This window comes from Canis lupus, chromosome 3 (assembly GCF_011100685.1).
Source record: "Canis lupus familiaris isolate Mischka breed German Shepherd chromosome 3, alternate assembly UU_Cfam_GSD_1.0, whole genome shotgun sequence".
Classification (NCBI taxonomy): domain Eukaryota; kingdom Metazoa; phylum Chordata; class Mammalia; order Carnivora; family Canidae; genus Canis; species Canis lupus.
In genome coordinates, this window is record NC_049224.1 from 24218787 (window position 1) to 24237285 (window position 18499).

Here is an 18499-nt window from a genome sequence, read left to right on the forward strand (position 1 = left end):
ACTGTTAATGACTAGACTGGTCCAGGGTGGAGGAGGAGATGAATCCTGCCCCCACGCCCCAGACACAGTGTGGCTTAAAAGATATCAGAAGACTCTACTGGTCTGAGAACAGTACCCTGCCACCTTATGATCCTTCCTGGCCTGCTTTTCTCACCATTAGGGTCACAGAGGTATTGAATGACAAACAAATACATTGTCAATTGAGGGCCACTGCAATCTAATCTAGATTCTGGAAAACCAACAATTCTACTGACAATAGGATTCGGTTTTGAAATGCTGAAACAACAGGAGACCTGCTTTGTGGGGGTCAAGCTACATGGTTGCCAAGGAAAACTAGGACATGATTCAGAAAGAACGCTGGGTTTAGGGTCTGCATGATTTCCTTGTTACAATTGCAAATGCCTTCTAGAAAGAAAGCAATGACAGAAGAGAGCCAAAAGCTAAGGAAGGAAGGCCAGCCCAGGCTGCACTACTCACCTCTGGGGAGAGCTAGTGAGCTGCTCAAGTGGGCTGGACCCCAGCCTACACCAAGAGGCAGATGTCTCACTCTGTTCTAAGGAGACAATCTCAAGGATTTCTACAGCCAAAGCAGACGTTTTCGGAGTCAGAGGCCTGGCTGAAATCTGGGCTGCTTTTCAATGCCTAAAAGCTCTGTAAGTAAGAAACAAGCAGCTCTGAGAAAGAATGAGGCATCTGAGAGCGGAGGCCAAGAGCTTTGAGTTCTGGAATCAAAGAGGCTGCCTGGATACCATGTTTATTAGCTGTGTGACTTCAGGCAAGTGATTGTCTTCTCTAGACATCAGATAAAATACAGATTATTACCCTACAGCCTAACTAGACATGTAGTTGTGACATGATATGGGTCAAGTGCTTCATAGAAGCACAAGGGAAGTCATCAATTAGGGTTATTTACATTACAGACACAGAACCAAAACTACGGGATACTAAAAATCAAGTGTACTAAGGCCACAAGGCTAAACAAATACCTCCAAGGTGAGAATCCAGAGTTGCTGACTCCATCGTTCTTCCACAAAATATTACAGAAATTTAAAAAAAAAAAAGTCAGGCATACTTCATTTATCTAATAGCAATCATCGTGTTTATGCTGCACCAGGCGTTATTGTAGGCGCTTTATAAATACTAAATCATTTAAGCCTCATAATAACCAATGAGGCAGGCACTATTATCACCAAGCTATAAATGAGGACAATAAAGACAGAGAGGGTAAGTGACTTGCCTGAGGTCACCGAGGGTTGGTGGGTACTGTGCTGCTTCTTAGGGATCTGAGGCAAACTTAAAAAAAATAAAATAAAAAAAAGAGTATCATTATATGTAGACCATTTCTCTAGAAACTCATTAACTAAAATATATTGTTCTTTTTAAAAAAGTATTTTAATTTTTTAAGACATTTAGTAGACTGCATGGCATACATAAATCTAAAACATCCATTTATCCATGAGTAAAAATAAGCCTAAAATTTCAGTCTGTGGAACATAAATTGTTAGTCCACCCTGCTAGTAGCAGTTCCACAATCTGTAAAGCAGTTCTGTGAGACGGCCTATCTTCTATAAGACAAGCCTTACAGAATTTACCTTAGAATCCACATTGTTAGCCTCCAAATTTGTGAAGTTCCTTAGAAATTACTTAAAAATTAATCACAAATGTTCTAAACATGCAAAACAAAGCATAGCAAACATAAATTAATCTATATTGAATGACCTTGGTCTCCCTATGATTTCTGTATCTGTCCTATGCTGTGATTTCAAGGTTCACAGCCCCTGGACCCTCAAATACCCTAACATAAAAGACTCTGATGGGCTCCAGAAATGTGCACTTGGCCGAGAGCAGGGCAAAGTAAGGTCATCAGCCAGCAGAGAGATGGAATCTCATGAAGTTGAAAGACTAAGCAAAAAGTAAGCTATAGAAACCTCATGTACCTCAAGGGAAGAATCCAGGTTATTCCCAAGCGTCTGGCAACAGTTACAGGTGGGGCAGGGAGGGTGAGAAGGAGCATGCCCTGTACTGAGAGAAAGAACTTGGGAAGAGGGAGAGGTCAGCCTATAGCACAAAAATAGTTCAGCTCTAGACATACTAAATTTGGAAATCCTGTGAGTCATCCACGGGGAGATCTTTAGTAGGCCATTAGAACTAAGTTGTGGAGCTTAGACATGGGAATATAAACCTGAAATTTTCCAGCATATTGTGGTAGTCATAAGATTTGGATGAGATCACCTGTGAAGGGGCTGTGGCGAGAGGAGAAAGGAGCGCTTATCAGAGGGCCTGGGGGCCCCAACATTAAAGGTTGGGTAAAGGAGAGTTATGTCAACAAAGAAGACTGAGGAAAAACAGTCACAGAGGTAGAAGGAAGTGTATGGCAAGAGAGCCAAAGACGGGGACGCCCAGGTGGCTCAGTAGTTGAGCGTCTGCCTTTGGCACAGGTGGTGATCCCAGGGTCCTGGGATTGAGTCCCTCATCGGGCTTCCCTCGGGGACCTGGTTCCCCCTTTGCCTGTGGCCCTGCCTCTCTCTCTCTCTCTGTCTCTCATGAATAAATAAATGAAATCTTTAAAAGAGAGGGAGAGAGTGAGAGAGAGCCAAAGACAGAAATCAGTCAGCTGCATCCAATGTTATTAAGAGAACAAAATAAGGACTGAGACAATCCACCGGAGTAGCACCATGGAAGTCATGCGTGAATCCAGCAGGAGCAGTTCCACGGGAGAAGTGGGATGGAAATTATGTCACAGTGAGTTGAAGAGTAGCAGGGAGCTAGTTCCCGCCATGACAGAGTGTCTGGTATTGGATTCATGCTATGATGAGAACTGTAATAAGAACTGGATAAAATATATAAAACGACTGCTGGAGGGAGCCAGCAATACAGGTGCTGTGAGCCTTGAGGGAGGAAGGCCTAGAGGGTGAGCTCCACATTGCCCTGGCTTTTTCTCTGAGGTCGTGTTCCACATTCAAACACGGGGAAATAGGGCCCACATAGGAAGTGGCTGTCTCACAGGGGTGAGGCACGCCAGAGGCAAATTTCTGGACAGTGAGAGAAATTCAGAAAAGGAGCCCAGAAACTCATGTACACATCGCCCAACAAGCTGGCGGACAGTGTCTAAGCCCTGCACGAGTCGAGCGAGAGTCCGCCAAACCAGATGAAGACAGCAGCTGCAAAGATCAAAATCCGATCACGGATTTCAGCAGCATGCCATACTGAGAAAATAGAGGTTAGAATTTAAGCCTTACCAAAGAGGAGATGCATCAGTAAACATTATATAATTTTAGTCAAGACTTCAGAAGGGGCATGCCTTAGTAGCAAGGGGAACCCACAAGAAATAAGGTCAAATAAGGTAAAAATAATTGAACAGTCTAGCCCTAAGAAAGCCTAAAATCACACCTCAGCAGGATCCGTCTGCCTGCCAAAAACAAACAAAAAAAAACTAGCTCTTTTTGAAAGAAATCACAGGGCCTCTACAGTCCTTTTCTTTAAACCACAGTATCCAAACTTATGAGGCAGGCTAATCCATAGGGACACAGTAGGTTTGCTAAAAACCAGTGGAGGGCAAAGAAGATTCACAGGTGATTCACATAGGAGAGGAGAAAATTGGTTAAATATTAGAAAAGACTAAATGAAGCACAAAATTGGAATATATGCAAAATCAAATGGACACTCTAGAATAGAAAAATATAATATTTGAAATTAGGAAATCATCGGGTAGGTTTTACAGCAGACTGAACACAATGCAAGCCAAGGTTGGCGAACTGGAAGACGGGTACATACGAATATGCAAAAGAGAGGCATAAAAAGAGCTAAGAAGAACAAAAACAAAGTAAGAGACATGTACCGCGCATCGTCAGGAGGTGTAAATCTGTGTAACTGGAGAACCAGGAAGACAAGAGTGAGGGAAGGGGACAGAGGCAATATTTAGAGAGAGAACAGTCTATCCTGCAACATTTGCTCCCTTATTTCTAAGTCGTCATTGTATCCTGAAGTGACAATTTTTGCTCAAAGCCTGCTATGTGGTAAACATTCTCTCGTATTTTGAATGCCTGCTGTCTTAGTCGGCTTGGGCTGCTATAAAAAAAATGTCATGATTGAGTGGCTTCAACAGCACACATTTTTTTCTCACAGTTCTGGGGCTGGAAAGTCCAAAATCAAGGTGCCTGTAGACCCAGTTCCTACCAATGATCTTTTTCCCTGGCTTGTCGATTGCTGCCTGTGCCGCGTCCTCATATGATGGAGAGACATAGAGAAAACTCTGGTCTCTCTTTCTCTTCTTATAAGGACACTAGTCTCATCACAGGGCCCCACCTTCATGACCTCATCTAAACCTACTTACCTCCAAAGGGCCCCATCCTCATACACCATTTCACTGAGAGTTAGAGCTTCAACATAGGAATTTGAGGCAGGGGGAGGGCAGAGACATCCAGCCCATAACACCTGCTGTGTGCACTGTGCAAATAGAAGAGTGGAGCCTGAAGGACAGGTCTGGCTGACACTAGGGTCGAAGGCTTGCTCCCTGCCTGCATCGTGCCCTGCTCCTCCTCACCCCCTGGTTCCTACTCCAAAACCTATAGATCGCCTACATCGTGTGATAAAGGTAAGCAAAGTACAGCCTGTGGCCTAAATCAAGCCTGCCACTTGGTGTTGGAAGTGCATCTTTACTTGACCCCACCGTGCATGTCTGTTGACGCTGTGCCTATTGCTGCTTCACACCACCATGGCAGTGTTGAGGATCTGCAACAGACAGCATATGGCCAGAGAGGCGAACGGTTTTTCCTCTCTGTTCCTTTACGGAAGAAATGCTTGCTGACTCATGTCCTAGCTCATTGTAAAAGGCAATTTATGAAACTATTACTGCTATTAATTTCTTCATTAACTGCCTAAGTACCATAAACTTATCATTCCTTAATATAAAGTAAGTGATGATGCTATGCTGCTGCTCTGGGAGAGAAGTTAGTGGTCGGCACTTGGGATCAGAAGTAGCACAGTTTTAGCCATAATGATCAATGTACGTAATTAATTTCAGGTCTGTAGAGCAAAAAGGGTGTCCAAGGATAGAATCCTTTAAGAATAGGGAGGTGATTCGAGTGACACGGTAAATCACCATATCTCTCAGAGTAAAACCTAAAGGTCTAACTGTATTATCTCTGATCTTTTCCTAATCCCCTACACCCCCACTTGCTCCTTCTACTATGTGCACACAGGCCTGGCTGCTCCCCTCTGTCTTCAAGGAGTCTCCCATCTTAGAGCCTTTGCTCTGACCACTCCCTCAGCTTGCAACACTATTTCTTCTGATACCATTTTAGCTAAGGACCTCATCTCCTTCAAATTTTTTATCAAACCAGGCTTCTTACATGTGATTCACCCAGACGTCATTGACACAGCAGCCAGCTTGCTATTCCCACTTCAGCATCTATTATTTTCCCCAAAGTTATCACTTCCTCTCCTTCGTCATATACTCAGTTATTATGTTTATTTTTATTGTATGTCTACCCTCTAATAGGACCTAAGCTCTATCAGGGCAAGGATTTTTCTTTTTGTCTACTGCTGTTCCCAAAATTACCTACAACAGTGATTTTTTTAAAAGATGTTATTTATTTATTCATGAGAGACACAGAGAGAGAGAGGCAGAGACACAGGCAGAGGGAGAAGCAGGCTCCACGCAGGGAGCCTGATGTGGGACTCGATCCCGGGTCTCCAGGATCACACCCTGGGCCAAAGGCAGGCACTAAACCGCTGAGCCACCCGGGCTGCCCTACAACAGTGATTGAAACATCATGCTTACCTATCATGTATTTACATATACCTTGAATGAATGAGTGTACATTTGCATTTTGTTCCAAGGTCCAAGAAATACTTTTATGTCATATTAAAAAAAAAGATAGATTTATTTATCTGTTTGTTGTTTGTTTTTAAGAGGGAGAGAGAGAGACAAAGTGTGACAGACAGAGAAGGGAAAGGGGGAGAGGGAGAGAGATCTTAAGCAGGTTTCATTCCCAGCATAGAGCCTGATGCAGGGCTCTATCTCAGGATCCAGAGTTCATGATCTGAGCTGAAATAGAGTTGAACACTTAACCCACTGAGCCATCCTGGCAACCCAGGTCAATTTAAAATTATCATTTTAGGATTGACCCACATAAGCTTGACTGAGAAAATTAATGTTCCTTTCCTTCCTTGTCATAATTCTCCCTCTGTTTCTGGCAAGTGTCTCCCAGAGATATCTGATGAATGAGATTTTCACAAGTCGTGTCTTCCAAGCAACTTATTAACCAAAATATTCCAATGAAACTTTTAGTTCAGGTTAGCACCTAAATGCTAGATGCTGCTGCTGTCAGGCCATTGTGGTTAACCTAGTAGTATGGAAGAGTAAGTTTTGATATTCTATTTACATCTAAAATTCAAATTATGTTATAAAAACCTCCCTACTTAATATCCTCCGCTCTGTATTAGAACTAGTTGTTCAGTCTAAATTAGTTTTTTCCCTCCTTCCAGGGTGTCATTATGTTCTTCATGCTTTATTTCTATAAATATAATAATAATAATACATTTAAAGTATCCATACATAACTTCTTGGAGCTGGATTAGGTCTGAATGCAGAAACTGGCATCACACGTCAGAACAATTACCAATAGCAAAGTCTTTATCGGAGTTCTTTATGAGTTTCCCTTTGATGACACAAAGGATTAAATAACAAATAATGCTAAATGCTATAACAAAATTATCCATTTTCAGTCCTTTAACTGATGGAGAAAATTTATTTAGTTCTAAGTGAAAATAGAAAGTATAAGTGTTAGTGGATGAATTCATGTCTAATTATCCACATCTTAGTTTGTAGAAAGGCAATTCCAGGATAGTTAAGTTGAAATAGTTTGCTTAGAAATCAAATAGAAGCCTGATTTTCTATAGAAAATACATCTTTTCATTTTGAACTACATTCTATATTCCAAATCTAGATCCATTGGGTAAATTTCCACATCTTTTCAATTTTAGCATTTAAGTACATTTCCAGGGTGGGAGGTAGGGGCACCTTTCTTATATCAAAAACTTTATGTTGGGATCCCTGGGTGGCGCAGCGGTTTGGCGCCTGCCTTTGGCCCGGGGCACGATCCTGGAGACCCGGGATCGAATCCCACGTCGGGCTCCCGGTGCATGGAGCCTGCTTCTCCCTCTGCCTGTGTCTCTGCCTCTCTCTCTCTCTGTGACTATCATAAATAAATAAAAGTTAAAAAAAAATTTAAAAAAAAAAAAAACTTTATGTTGACTCTCAGAACAATTCAATTCTTGCAGATATTCACTTAGTGCATTCCTATTACTAGCACTGAAATTAGAAACAGCCTATCTGGTTTAGGGAAAGATTAGCAAGAACTGTTTAAAGAACCATATAAGATCTAGTCACATGTTGGATTTGGGGTCTCCAAGAAGCATCTACTCTGAGATTTGCCCTGGTTCGTCAACCAACCAGATCGAAATAACAGAGATGAGTCCTAGGAAAAGAGCAAGGAAATGCTAAATAGACCCTTCTACGTTTGTAGCCCTACAACTCCCAACACCATGCATGATATCCCAAGATGGGAGCATATTCACTTAGTATCAGGGACCTGGGGTACAAATGGAAATGAAACACAATAATCTGCAGGAATTGCCTTTGTCGAGATGCTCTCCATTTGTTAAAGTCCATACAAAGTACAATCATTTGGAGCCATAAAAATCATATATGTGGAATTATTTAGTTTCCACGAAGACAGAGAAATGAGGACCAGATTTACTCCTTGGTTTTAAACAACAACAAAACAGATAAAATACATAAAGCAACAGTTTTCAGATACTGAATGACGGGCAGCACCAAACAACAGTCACTGGGAGAAAAGAAACAAATGAGACAACTAAAAAGATGCCTTTCCACCCGTATGGCTGAAAAGTTGGAAATAATTCACAACCTCTAGGAAAATGTCTTCAATCATTTTTCTTTCAGTTTTCAGATATGTAAAAAAATCCATTTATTGAACAAATAGGCATTGAGTCTCTAGTATACAACAGTTATAGACTGTCACAGCCGGTAAGGAAGAGAAGCAAGAAACAAGTAAACAATGAAAGCAGTCACATAATTTCAGCTGAGAAAGAGTCTAAAGTAAACAATAAACAGTTAATGATTTATAGGGACCAAAGACAAAGTGTGTGTCTATTTAGATGTGATAAGCCTAAAAGTTATTTTTAAGATGTCATTTGAGCTCAGAGACCTGTAAAGCGAGGAGGAGAGAGCCAGAGAACAGACATCCTGGATACGGAAAACATGACATTGAAAGCCCATGAGATGAGAATGAGATTGAGACAGAAGAGCACAGTGAGTGAAAGGAACCTGGTAGAAAATGAGTCCAGAATGGCAGGCAAAAGCCAGATTACGGAGGGCCTTAAGGCCCCTGGAAAAAGCTTGGTATTTAATTCTAAGTGGGTTTACTTTAAATCTAAGAATGTTTTGAGCAGGTGAATGACATGATTAAATTTCAATAAGAAAACAATCCACCCTGACTTCTGAATGGAGAATGGATTATACTGGGTCAGGAGTGAATACCAAGAGCAAAAATAGAAGGCGATTTGAAGAACAGAGCAAGAAATGCTGGTGGATCAGAGTGGCAGCTGTAGATGTGGTGAGAAGCAATTGAATTCAGAATGCATGTTTCAATTTATTAAACATTTTAATAATGTTTACTACACTGCAGATACTGTCCTAAGTACTCTCATGCAACAGCTCATTTGATACTACAACAACCATATGATGTGGGCACTGTAAATATCCCCATTTTACAGATGAGGAAACTAAGCCACAGAGTAGTTAAGTAACCTGTCAGATATTATAGGCTAATTAAGCCATGAAGCCTGGATTTGACCTCAGGGGTCTGGCTCTAGAGTTCTAATCTCTTTACCATTATATGATGTTGTAGAACCTACAGGAACTGCCAGTCTCTCTCACCTCAATCACATTGGCTTTCTTTTGGTTCCTCAAAGATGTCATGTTTCTCTTCATTCCTTTGGAGCCTTCACATGGGATTGTTTTCTCCCCCAGAAATGCACCCCCACCAGACTTTATGTTTTGCTTTACTTGTTCCTTATCCTTCACACCTTCCCTCAGCTTTAATGTCACCTCCTTAGGGTGGACTTTTCATGCTATCTAGAGTTCCCTACTTCCTCTGTTTTCCTTTTTATTTTTTATTTTTTTGAAAGATTTTTGTTTTCATGAGAGACACAGAGAGAGGCAGAGACATAGGCAGAGGCAGAAGCAGGCTCCCTGCAGGGAGCACAATGCAAGACTCGATCCCCAATCTGGGTGTCACGCCATGAGCAGAAGGCAGATGCTCAACCACTGAGCCACCCAGGTGTCCCTTTTTTTTTTTTTTTAAAGATTTATTTATTTGTGAGACACACACATAGAGAGGCAGAGTAGAAACAGGCCCCCCACAGGGAGCCTGAGGTGAGACTGGATCCCAGGACTCTGGGATCACAACCTGAGCCAAAGGTAGACGCTGAATCACTGAGCCACCCAGGTGCCCTGTGTTGTCCTTCTTATTATACTACTCTGTTTCTGCCTTCATAATCTTTCACTACAATCTACAGCCGGCATGGATTTGTGTTATTATTCATCCAGCATCTTTCTCCAACAACCATATGACAAACTCCATGACACTAGGGACAATGTTCATTTCATTATAGCATTTTTCAGCACCTAACATAGGGTCTGAAACATAACAGTCACTCAGTAAGAATTGAATGAAAAAAAGAAAAGAAAACAGAATCCTAGCTTTTTGAACATACAGGTAATGAGGAGTAGGGAGAAAGCATATTAAAAAACAGTTCTGGAAAACAAGTCACACATTGCTCACGTGTTCAGAAGAACCACATGCAAGGAGATAGTCATTCTTTCATTCAACAAATATTATTGGCTACTAATTAATAAAGGCCAGGTGTTCTTGAGCCACTGGGGATGAATGCAGTAGTAAACAAAGCAGGCAAACATATCTGCCCCCGTGGAGCATACAAATTAGGGGTAGGTAATAAATGAAATTAACAAACAAATAATAGGCTAAACATGAAAAATAAATCAAAGAAGGGGGCAAGAAGTGTTGGACAAGAGAGCTGGAATTTTAGATAGATGTTCAGTGAAGTCTTCACTGAAAAAGTGACACTTTAATACAAATCTGAAGGAGGTGAGAGAATAAACCAAGCAAGTATCTGGAGGCTGAGAGGCCCAAGCAAACAAAAAATCCAAGTGTAAAGCACTATGGTGGGAGTGGGCTCAGTATGCTTAAAGAACAACAAGGAGATCAGTGTGACTGGAGCCAACTGAACATGATGGAGAGCAGTAGAAAAAGGAATTAGAGAGGTACTATCAGCCAGGTGTACAAAAACCCTACACAAATCTAGCCCATCTGTGGCATCCATTCTGAAAGACATGGGGAACCATTGGAGGACATTCAATAGCGGAATGACATAATCTGACGTAGGTTTTAACAGAGTCACTCTAGCTGCTCTGATAAGATTAAACCAAAGTGGAGCCAGGATGGACCTGTGAGTCCAGATAGTAGGCTCTTGCTTAATCCAGGCAAGAGAGAACAGTGGCTTGGGCCAGCCTGGTAGCAATGGAGGCCCTGAGATAGGAAAGACAATAGAGAGAGGAGATAGAAGGGAAGAGCAGGAGTTTGCATTTGGACGTGTTAGGTTTGAGACCCATATTAACATTCAAGTGGAGATGTAGGAGGTGCAATGGTCTATGTGAGTCTGGAGTTCAAGGAGGACACCCAGGCTGAGTCATACATATACGCCTGACATCTACTGGATGAGATTAACACAAGAAATATGTAGATGCACCAACAAGGAAGGGAGATGCCCAAGGAGTAGAAGAAAAAACAAGAGAATGTGATTCCTGGAAGTCCAATGCAGACAGTGTTTACAGCAAAGTTTAAATGAATGGTCAACTGGGTCAAATGTTACCGGCATAAAACACAACCATTGCGCCCTCCTTGGCCGGGCTCCTTTGGAAAACCTTCTCTTTATCAATGTTTTGTTTTGTTTTTAAATCCTAGAAATATTATCAATCCATCAATTGATCTAGGAGAGCCAATAAGACGGACCAGGGGCAGAAAGACATACTGTTTCTACCTGTATTTATAGCCACGAATGTTCCCAACTGGGACTCTCAGGTTTGTTTTCATTACAACTATAACGAGCATTATACATGGTTGCTCTTGTAGGGAATTAGGCGCCGGAAGTTAGGGTTCTAAGGCCTCCATAAGGATGTTAATGACCTAGAATTAGATTTTGCTACCAACCCCCCAATGCAGAAGATGTCAGAGGAAGTCCGGGCTGTTATTTTCATAGCAGTATGGCAGATTTGTACTGGAGAAGTGCACACTACAGAATTCTGGAATCTTTTCTGTACTTCATAGACATATGTTTAGCAATAGCAATTACGTTGACTATACTTTTAGAAATCTGCACATTTATTTTTTCTGCTCTTGTGCAAGATGCATCATTATACACGACACCATGCAGGATCCAAGGTTTCAGATGAACAATTTCAGAAGCAAAAATCCAGGAAGGAAATTTATAGATAAAGATATAGACACAGATAGATAGCTTATATTACGTGTAAATGTATACTATTTATAGTTACATTTTTATGATATTTACTTCAATGTGTACATCTCATTGTCCTAATTAGACATTTTTCCATTTAAGAAAACAATCAAGTGCCAGGGACCTGGGTGGCTCAGTCGGTTAAGCATCTGACTCTTGGGATCCCTGGGTGGCGCAGCGGTTTGGCGCCTGCCTTTGGCCCAGGGCGCGATCCTGGAGACCCGGGATCAAATCCCCTGTCGGGCTCCCTGCATGGAGCCTGCTTCTCCCTCTGCCTGTGTCTCTGCCCCTCTCTCTCTCTGTGACTATCATGAATAAATAATAAAATAAAATCTTTAAAAAAAAAAAAAAAGCATCTGACTCTTGATTTCAGCTCAGGTCAGGCCCTCAGGGTTTTGAGATCGAGCCCCAGGCTGGGCTTCGTGCTGGGCACAGAGCCTTCTTAAGATTCTTTCTCTCCCTCTGTCTGTTCCCCAAATTTTCAAAAACAATCAAGTGATCAAATTTTATAAGATAATAACATCCCATTTGAAACTGAAATCCGATTCCATATTCTCCTAAAAAGAGTCACCATTTCCACTGAGGTTTGTGTTGGCAACATCAGGGTATTAATCCAGTAAAGGAGATTAAATATTAATACAAGTGTGTGATAGATCATTTCCTTTATTTCTTGGATTCAGAGCTTTGTTCTGCTTTTTATTCCGAGTACATGAGGTAAGTGCAGATAAAATAAAATTAAACATAATTTTAAACAAAATTAATTTAAAATAAATGAAAATAGCTATATTAGCATGCCCTAATTAATACCAAATGACAAAAAATAATTTTTGCAGGCTAACTTGAAATGAGCTTTTTTGGACCTGTGTTAATTATCTGTAGTCTCAATTTTTATTTTTAACCACTAACTGCTGGGGCTGACTTCAATTGGCTTCATTTGTGTTTTAAATAATTAGTATTTAATAATGTATTAGGCATTACAGGGATATTCACAGAGAACCCAAGTTTCAATTACCTGCCACTTCAAATCACAGGCTCCCAGTAATTAGCTTCCGCCACAAAACCCATAATGGAACAGAACGAAGTTAATAGAAAGTAGGAGCAAAACTATATAGTCAGTTTGGCATGAGTAGGTTTCAAAATGAACCAATTTGTGTACCTTTTAATGTATTTCTCTGCAGGAATTAAAAAGCTGCCTGGCTAACCTTTCCGAGTCTCCCTCATTTGTAATAAAAGAGATTATAATGAAGATGGTATCTGCCTCCTAGGGATTACTTACTCATCTACCCAGGGAAAGGCATGCAGTTTAGCTGCCAGGAGTTCATCAGCTCCAGTATATAGTATTATATTTAGAATAAGATCTGAAGTCCTCATGTGACTTGTGAGATCTTTTAGCAAGGGTTCTCAAACCTGACTGCACAAGAGGATCGACCAGGGGTGTGTTGGGTCAGATTCGGTGATAGCAGGGTCTGGGAGGTGGGAGGGCTGGAGAGGAGTGGAGGTACCTAACCGGGTAGGCTTTCTGAGTGTGCCAGGCATGGGCAGGCTGCAGACCTCTTATCCTATGCAATCATGTCCGGAGCTACTTTGCCTGCAAACCTGCAAGAAATGCAAATTGTCGGGCCCCACGCCAGACCTACTGAATCAGAAGCTGAGAGTGGGACTCAATGATCCGGGTCTTAATAAACACTCCAGCAGATCTTGATAGTCACTGAAGGGTGAGAACCAGTACTCTGCAATCTTGCTGTTGGAAGAGGGTTTTACCTTCGGGCAACTTCAGCACCACTTGGAGGTTTGTTAGACCCGCGGCATCTCGGGCCTAGCCCAGACCTCCTGAAGCCCAATCTGCATTTTGCAAAGTCCCCAGGCCACATGTAGGCGCACTACAGTTTGAGAAGCACTACTCTGAGACCATGTTCTCAACCTTGGCTGCAAATCGGAAGCATTGGAGGAGCGGTAAAAGCTGCAGGTGCCCAGTAAGCTGGGTGGGGAGTTCCTGGTTCTCCCATTTCAATACAGAAAGCTCTGCTTTTGTCATTTTGGAATAAGCTCTGCTTGGAAGAAGGGCTCTACTACAACCAAATGCTTTGGGCTTCATCTGCCCCCTTTTCACTAGAACAGCCTCACAAGGGCTGAAAGAGCTAAATTAGTACAATTCTTGCTTTTTCTACCCTCCAAGGGCCTCACAGTATCCCTAGTTTCTGAAGCAGGCTCTGGTTCTTTTTGGGTGTCTTGACATTCTCACTATTGCCGTGTTATGTTCCCTGAAGCCCACACTGTGCCAGAGCCACTCAACTTGCCTGCCTTTGTCCCCCAACTATGGGTCCCATTTTTGTCCCTTTTGGCCTAAAGCCACAGCACTGCGTAAGCCTTGGTTTCAGATTCTCTAAAAAAAAAAATAACATAAAATAAAATCAATAAAAATGAATAGCTGGTGTAGGTCCTTGCCCTCCCACTTCCTCACTGGGGACCAGAAGGCAGAAACCTTCCTCTTTGGTTTTCAGTGAAATGAAAATCCCCCATCCAAGTGGACATGATTTCCAGGAATTGTCCCTTTAGGGTGTTTCCACACCACCAGAGCCTCCACACCAGCTCAGGTCCCCGTAGGGGCCAGCTATGTTACATGAGCAAACTGAGTCCTGGGGGAACCAAGGCTCCAGAAGCCCCTTCCATAACTGATAGAGATGCTGGTGCCCAAGATGTTACACGTGCTGATTTGGGGCCCATCTGCTTCCTGCCACTACTGCCTATGGTCTGCCACCTCAGGATCGTTCAGTGGTGTTCCAGATATGAAGGGAGCTTTCCCACCCATGTGGAGCCTAAGTGCACAGTTCCCAACTCCTAACCAAGGAACTAGCAGACAGTAAATACAGAAAGTTTGGCCAAAAATAGTTTGGCACCACGTCAGGACATTGTAAATCAACTTACAAGATGGCAGACGACATGACTTTAAAAGAAATATCTGAGGCAATGTTTTCAAGAAGGTCCTTACTTACTGCAGGATTATTACAAACTACGTGTTCCTTGAAAACAAATCCTCCTTCCTACCCTCAAACATTTATTTTCGTTCTGAACTCACAGGCTATTTCTAGTTTCCAGCAAAATTTGTTTTGCTCCCAGATGTCTTTAATCCTGAAGGAAATAATACATATTTTCAGGGTATCGGCACAGATGTAGGATGTTCTGAAATCCTTTCTGGGATGCTGAAAACTTTCAAACTTTTCAGGAGCAACTACTGAAAATCAGAAGTACCTGGTTCTATTGTCATAATGATGTAATAAAGCCTGAAAGGAATCCAAGAAGTTCAATAGAATAGTTCCTGGGATATAGTTCCTGCTCAAAAAATATTCGTTGAATGAATGAAAAAATTGCTGTACAACCTAACCAATTGGTACTTTTACATTGGTAGCTTAAACCTAAAGGGATTTCTAAGGGTCATGAACACATGAAGCACATTATATCCATAATTATTTTTGCTACAAAGCAAGAAGTTGGATGTTTTATTTGATCTCTATTTTTAATCCACAAATGTGCGTTTTCACATACTGACACAAACATTCTCAGGACACGTGGTGAAAGTACATCCCTCCCCGCCTCTTGCACAGGCTGTGACGGGGGCTGTACTTGCAGATTTCCTGTGATGCCTTCTCTATCCCTGGCACCCAGTGAACTGGCTCTATGGAGATTTGCCCACATCTCCCAGGAAAGCAAATCCCGGTCCTATTCTAGCGACAAAGGCTTACTTTGGTTAAATAGGCAAGAGGGAAAGTCCCAACGTACTGACCTCGACACGAAATGACACCGACGCTCACTCTGACAATGTAGGCGTATGGAGACCTGCACCTGTATGTAGAATTGCACCAGTATTTTTCTAAACATTCACTTCTGTAATACTCTAGAAATCCCAACAGTCCATATAATCCTCACCTATGAAACCATTCAGTCACTAACCTTAGGTGACATATTTCTGGAGCAGGATGGTGAGAGACAGAGAGTCCAATAGCTTCACATTTTTCTTCTTTTGTCCCCAGCTTCTGAAGCTACTGGTTAATAGAACCGCTCAATGAATAAAACATAAGTCCTTGATGGCACCTGTGGCAAGGAGGTAATGAGTTTCTGTCTTAGTTTCAGTGTGGTGTTATTAACATCATCCCACTGACCTTAATTTCAATAGGCTCCCCCTCTGCCTAAGGAGTGACAACCAAATGTATTAATGAGCTCCAGAGTCAGACTTTCTGGGTGCACATTCTAACTCCTGCACTAAGTGACTTGGGGCTGTCACCGTAACCTCCCTGTGCCTGTTTCTCCATCAGTAAATAGGAATGACAATAAAATCGATGGAGAATATTAAGGAAGGTGGTTTAGTTATTCATTTAACAAATGCTTATCGAGGGCCCGCTGCATGCCAGGCAGCACTGCAGGTGTTTGGGAGATAGTTGATAATCAAGACAGAAAAGAAAGTCCCTATGCTCACGGAGCTTACGTTCCTGTGAGAAGAGACAGATGCAGGGGCACCTCGGTGGCTCAGTGCTTGAGCATCTGCCTTTGGCTCAGGTCGTGATCCCAGAGTCCTGGGATCAAGTCCTTCATCGGGCCCCCCAGAGGGAGCCTGCCTCCCCCTCTGCCTGTGTCTCTGCCTCTCTCTCTCTCTGTCTCTCATGAATAAATAAATAAAATCTTTTTTAAAAAAAGAAACAGTTGGAAATATGCTTAGGAGAATGGCATCCAATAAGTAGTACCTTCTGCACTTAATTATTGAGTACTCTTTGGGGTCATGAGGGTTAAAAATAGTGATCTCAAGCAAATATTCTCTTGAACATTCCCTTTCTTAGCTATGCTTTTCTGTATTTTCCAACATATTTATAACGAACACTGGTTACTTAGGTAGTAAATTAACAACAGCAACAAAAGAGCAATGACATCATTTAACAAATACCTCATGGTGTCTACTGGGGAGAGTTATTATGATTCCGGTAATAATTCCATGAACGTTCATCGCCCAGGCTCTTTTCAGAAACCAGATGCGAACTTTCCGGCTCATTCATTCTGTTACTTCAGCATCTCTCATCCTTTGGTCTAGTCTCTATCCTGAACCCCTCCTTTGTGGATGGACAGGACTGTTATTTATGTGTTTTCAAACCTGCATTTAATAAAAAAAAAAAAATCACTCCAAAATTTTTCCGTCCTTCTACAACCAGAAACTCCCAAACAACTGTTTGCCCAATAATTGCTAGTTAGCTTCAACTATTTCTTGTTTTTCCGGAGGGGGGGGGGGTGTGGAGTGGGGTGGGGGGCTGTTTTCTCTCTTTAGTATGAATGCTTTCTAGTATTTCTGTTTTACCTAACTGCGGATGCTAGGTGTTATAATCAATATTTTTCTTCTTTCTACCATTCGTGATCAGAGCCTCACCAAATCCCAACACCTGCATTTAATGACATGTTTTGGCTCTACCAAAATTAGTGCAACCTCTAAAATCCTAGCAAATGGTCTTTCTTTTCTAAGTCCTTTCCCTAAACCATCATATTGTTGTGTTACTCTCATTCTGTAGGAATTACTTGACTATTTATTTTTGCTGGGTTACCTGTTTTCCTCGCTTATGACGTTCATTTTTAAACTCCCAAATTACTCTTTTGTCCTATATATCCTTATACGAAATCAAAGTAATCAAAGTATCTTAATTTCCACCATATTTTAAGGAGAAAAGACTCAAAGTTAAAAGTCAAAAGTATTGCCACGTGGTAAGCATTGAAGATATTTCTTATAAGGAAGCCTCTGTAATAGAGATTTTCCTAAAGTTAGTGTTAAAAAATTACACTTAGCTTTGGTGCTAAAACAATATTCCTAAGACCACATGATACTTAGGAAATATATATAAAAATTTTAGCAGTCTCCTTTCCCCAAGCATTCCTGGCACATTGGTCTGTTTCATAAATCCACCTTGCATGCTACCTTGACCCCAACAAGTCTGATACAAACATATGATGGCAGACCACATCGCACCATCCGTAGGTGGCCAAGTAGGGCTGGAGCTGATTTCTCCCTCCCTATCCCCAGCAAGGGAAGGGCTCATTCTTTACTCCTGAAAAGGTCAGTCAAGCCATAACAAACAATCCTGAGGATTTGAGGAAAGAAAGACTTCTAATACAGTGAAGCAACACTTAAAACTGTGCATACTCTACTGGACTACTTCCAAAGTTTATCGACTCCTCCACCCACCTCTACCAGAGGTTTCTCTTACTTTCAGCACATCTACCACCAGAGTGCTTCCCTCTATTGAAGAGGGAAGCCCTTCTGCCAATAATTTTTCACTTTTTGGAATCAAGACCCCAAAGAAAACAAATGGAATTTTTCTTAAAGTAAAAGTTTACATTAAAAATACAGCCTTTTGTTGGGATGCCTGGGTGCTCAGTGGTTGAGCGTCTGCCTTTGGCTCAGGGCGTGATCCCGGGGTCCTGGGATCGAGTCCTGCATTGAGGTCCCTGCAAAGAGTCTGCTTCTCTCTCTGCCTGTGTCTCTGCCTCTCTCTGTGTATCTCTCATGAATAAAATCTTTAAATAAAAAAATAAAAATAAAACCTTTTGTAGAAGAAGAAAATGACATCAACTTTTTAATGCAGAACAGCTCAGCTCCTCCTTTTTACCAATTCATTCCAAAGTAGGAGCGTGTCCTGAAACTTGTAGAAATCAAAGACCCACTGGAATGGGTCTTCCAAAAATAAAGGGGAAAAGGTCTTCTCTTAAAAATAAAGGCATGCCTCTATTCAGAGAAACAAAACTGGCCGGCAGCTTTAAAATAATCTCCCTTCCCTACTCTTTTCACTTCCCCCATATATGGCCATAACGCTTCAAAAATATTGGGTTTTTTTTCTCAGAGAAA

At 41.7% G+C, this 18499-nt stretch overlaps 1 long non-coding RNA gene across 1 annotated transcript; it reads right to left on the bottom strand.

Moving 5' to 3' along the window:
* Window positions 1–1196: 1196 nt before the first annotated feature.
* LOC119870743 lies at window positions 1197–16753 on the bottom strand. The gene is made up of 3 exons (XR_005356304.1): window positions 16559–16753; window positions 15574–15714; window positions 1197–1293 (listed from the first exon to the last, which is right to left on the bottom strand). It is a non-coding gene; the product is annotated as an uncharacterized LOC119870743 (long non-coding RNA).
* Window positions 16754–18499: the final 1746 nt, after the last annotated feature.